Raw genomic sequence first — 4992 nt, forward strand, 5'->3', positions numbered from 1 at the left:
AACGGGCTTATAATTATCTACGATATTTTTAAGGGCTAATCTATGCTCATTATTCGGAATGTACGTTAAATCTACTTCGTCAGTTTTTTCGCGTCCTAAATCTATCTGAAATATCTCGGGTAATGCATGACTTTTTACAGCCGCATCCTCTGCAGGGCTAATCAACACATTCCCGTTCTTTATGCGCAATTCCACCGTGTTTAAAAAATCAGTACCGACGAGAAACTTATGGCTAATCACATCGTTAGCGACAACTCTAATGAGAACAGTATAAAGATGCTTGTCGACCATCAATTCTGCACAGAATTCTCCAAGCGCCACATTTTCTTTTAATCCTAAGCCACGAAATCGCGTTTCTTTGTAATTTAACGGAGGAGATCCTATGTTAGCGTATTGGTCTGCACGCATGAGGCATAGGTCACTTCCAGTATCGATCAACGCAAGAATATTATGACCGTTTACCGCCACCTCTTTATTACATTTTGTTTGAGTTACCTGAGTTGTGACATAACTATTCTTTACGTCCGCTCGGTTTTCGACGCATTTTATCGCGATATGCCCACGCCCACCGCATTTAAAACATTTCGGACCGCTTTCTTTAGTCGGACAGTTCTTACCAAAATGATCGGACAGACCGCAGTTAAAACAATTTTTCTTCCTTTGTTCACCCTTCCCGCTCTCGTTGTTCTTATCCATCCTCGGCCGAAACTGTGACTTTTCCTCGTTGCTCTTCGTCCCTGGATGCTTCTTGTCCCACAGCGTGATCCGTTCAAACGACTCCATTAACGCAGCTCTTGTCCTGAGACCGCTAACTCGCGCCTGATCTCTCAATATGCGATCAGGGATGCCATCGATGACGTATTCCACAAGTTCTTCTTCTTCGACTGGCACGCGGTTTCCAAGAATAACTTTCTGATGCATGTAATCGCTGAATGTCTCGTCTTTTCTCCATATACGTTCCTCAAATTTTTTACGCAGCATTACTCGACTAGGTTTATGACAGAACATAGCCTTGAGCTCGCAGATTAAAGCCTCTATAGATATTTCTACAAGCTCGGCTTTTGAATGTAGCCACTCCAACGCTTTTCCCCTCAGCCGCATACCGACCAGTATTCTTGTGTGTTCTTCATCCAATCGGTAGGTCCGTTTCAGTAGTCTTAGCTGTTTTTCCCAGATTTCAAAATTATCCGTTGTACCATCAAAAGTAGCAAGAAGTTCTGCTATAGCGCTCATATTAATCTTAGGTTGCATTGGTCTGAACTCCGTGTCCGCACATGCGTCTGCCGTACGAATAGTCGTCCATGGTCGAGTCTTCAGCAGCTCAACTTCTCGTCTCAATATTTCTAACTCCATCTCAAGTATACGCGGGTCTCGAGAACGATGTTCTGATTGTGCCTCAGTCTCACAAGTCCTTCTCTCGTCTGTTCTTATGCCAACAGCTTCTTCTGTGCCTCCGGTCGCCTGAATTTCCGGTTGATTCTCTAGCCACAATCCGGAAGAAACCGACTCATTTAGGCGCATTATTAACTCGTTTTTGCTGCCTGTGCAGGATAATCCCAACTTTCTCAGCTCCTCCTTCAACTCCACCACTGTTAGGTCACTTGCCGATCTCACACTCATCTTGTCTGCCTTAAGCTCGACAGCAATATCGCTTGACACTCACGAGACTTGCGACACTTCGAACCAAAACTGGCTTAGTCGATCCCGGACGAGCCCCCAGAAATGTGTGGAATCGTGTTAATAAGACAGTAATGTAGAGGTAATAACGAAATGTAACAAGTTTATTCTCTGACAATAACTCTGACAATAACTCTGACAGTAACTCTGACAATAACTCTGACAGTGTGCTCTCCAAAGGACACAGTCTTTCTCTGCTCTATAACTCTGACAGTGTGCTCTCCAAAGGACACAGTCTTTCTCTGCTCTATAACTCTGACAGTGTGCTCTCCAAAGGACACAGTCTTTCTCTGCTCTATAACTCTGACAGTGTGCTCTCCAAAGGACACAGTCTTTCTCTGCTCTATAACTCTGACAGTGTGCTCTCCAAAGGACACAGTCTTTCTCTGCTCTATAACTCTGACAGTGTGCTCTCCAAAGGACACAGTCTTTCTCTGCTCTATAACTCTGACAGTGTGCTCTCCAAAGGACACAGTCTTTCTCTGCTCTGCTCTCTTGCCGCTGCCGTCTTATATACCTCTCACACGCATACTCGCACTCATACAATAAGTTTTTTCTATTCTACGCACTCTACAAAACAATAGGAACTGCGCTCCTAAAATCGCCGCCATCAAACAGCGCCGAACGTCGCTAATCTCTTTGGAGACGCCGCCGTTTTCACCGCGCGAAGCCGCCGCTTCTATCAAACGACGCCGAACTCTTACAGCGCAGAACGTTACACATCTCTCTCTCTCTCTCTCTCTCTCTCTCTCTCTCTCTCTCTAGAGCTTGCCTAACTTCGGTATCCTACAATAATACGTAATTATTCGACATTGTGTATGTACAATAAGTTTAAATCGATGTATGTATGTAAAATAGTACACGTAAATACGCGGAAGAGGGACTCCGTCCCTCCCTCCGCACCCCCTTCCCAAAAAAACTAACTCAAACCTAACTCATCTATTGAAATATAGTAAACTACACGTATATACGTAATCCATTCTTTATATTTTCATACATAATTTATTAATGGAAAACAACATGAAAATATACGGTTTACCATTTTTCAATAAATAGGTTAGATTAGGGTTAGTTTTTTGGGGGAGGGGTTACAGAGAGAGGGTTGGAGCCGGTCCCTCGGGCATTAACGTATACTATTTTGCATAAATACATTAATTTAATAGTGTGTCTGTGTATTTGTGTGTGTATGTGTGTAGCAGGTATCTTCCTAACTTACAAATTCGATGTAATTTTTGGACGCCGTATATACAAAGACATTGAATTTGTAAGTTAGGAATTTGGAAGTTACCTGCTACACATCACACGCACGCACGCACGCACACACACACACACACACACACACACTCACATACACCCGCCCGTGCTTTCGCGCGCCCGACAGGGCGAGCTCGCGGTGGATACGTATATTCCTATTATATACAGGGTGAATATTATATACCGGAACACCTGAATATCTCGAAAACAAAGCGTTGTATAAAAAAATGTTAAATGCAAAAGTTGTAGGGTTTAAAAAGATCTATTTTATGATATTAGCAGTTTGACCTTCAGTTGCGTCATAAAAATCAGGTCAAGGTTACAATGATGTTTTTAAATGGATACCCCCATTTTTTATTGTATATTCTTGTAGCTTATCTCGAGAGCTTTCCAAAACACTATACTTAAGTATTTTTTCGTTAAGTACTTTTCGAGTTAAGAGGCTTCAAAGTTACGCTCTTTAGCATTAGCGCGCGTGGATACCGTAGTGACGAGCACGAACGCGCGCTCGTATTAATAGTAAATAGCGTAAGGCTGATGGCCTAAAAAACGTAAACGCAAGGGCAGCTCTCGTTTACCGCGCTTGTGTTTACGTTTTTCTCTGCCTTAGCTTACGTCTACGCCACGACAATTACGTCGCGTTCTCTGCCATCAGCCTAACAAACAAGAATTCAAGAATCGCGCGCGTTTAGGCAGAGATTCACTCTGGTTTAGATACGTCGTAAATGGTTTGCCCAAGTTGGCTCTATTTTTTCTAATCTACATACGTTGAAATAAATTAAAGTTATTACTATCCTATTAATTCTTGTTTGTTTTAATTTGCAAAAATGTTACATCTCTCAGAGCAAGAACGCATATCGCTTTTGATGATGAGAGGATGGGGAGATAGATTAAAATCTTACACTGACGTTAAAAATCTTTTCAATTACACTTTCCGAAATGCAGATAATGGCATATCAAGATCTACAGTTCATAGAACCATTAGGCGTTTCGAGCAAACAGGAAGTGCAAAAAATCGTCCCAAACCTGGTAGGCCAATATCGGTAACAAGTCCGGAGACATCACTAGATGTTTTATTATCTGTCATCGAAAACCCACATGACTCAAGTCGAAGAGTAGCTCTGCAACATGATATTAGTCAGGGATCTGTACTTAAGATATTAAAAGCAAATAAATTCCACCCTTTTAAGGTTCATTTAGTACAAGAACTAAATGAGGATGACTTCGATAGGCGACTTGAATTTTGCGAGTTAATGATGGAAAGAATTGACGAAGATCCTGTCTTTCTGACGAACATAGTCTTCTCGGATGAAGCAACATTCCACTTAAATAACCATGTTAACAGACACAATTGTCGATACTGGTCAGATCAGAATCCTCACTGGATGCAAGAATCACACACTCAGTATCCGGTAAAAGTAAATGTTTGGGCAGGCTTATTGAATAATTCAATCATCGGTCCTTTCTTTATTGAAGGAAATTTGACAGCAGCAATCTACGAGAATATGTTACGAGATCAGATAGTTCCAGCAATACAAGCGATTGCGGGTGACAACTTCGAACATACGTGGTTTCAGCAAGACGGTGCAGCTCCGCATTACGGGAGGAATGTTCGTAATTATCTTAATGCAGTATTTCTTGATCGTTGGATAGGTAGACGAGAAGCTATTGAATGGCCGGCCAGATCAACCGATCTCACAGCATTAGATTATTTCTTGTGGGGTTATTTAAAAGAAATAGTTTACAAAACAAAACCACAAGATCTAAATGAACTTAGAAATCGTATTCTTCAGGTAACTGCTTTAATCTCTAATGATATAATCCAAAGAGCTGTAGCATCATTTTACTACAGAATAGCTTGTTGTCAAACAGTTGATGGTGGACATTTTGAACAACTGATATCATGAAACGTTCCTTGGGCCATCTTGATTAATTAAAAGCAATTTGATGTTATGATCCCTTTATTGACAAGAAAAACCTATTCTCTCTTTAATTTTCCGGACACAGAACCATCTTGCCTTAATCGGCCGGATATGATTTTCCTCTTGCCTTAATCGGCCG

The sequence above is a fragment of the Odontomachus brunneus genome, unplaced genomic scaffold (assembly GCF_010583005.1).
Source record: "Odontomachus brunneus isolate Ranch 3 - 2012 unplaced genomic scaffold, Obru_v1 Obru_scaffold_274, whole genome shotgun sequence".
In the NCBI taxonomy this organism is placed as follows: domain Eukaryota; kingdom Metazoa; phylum Arthropoda; class Insecta; order Hymenoptera; family Formicidae; genus Odontomachus; species Odontomachus brunneus.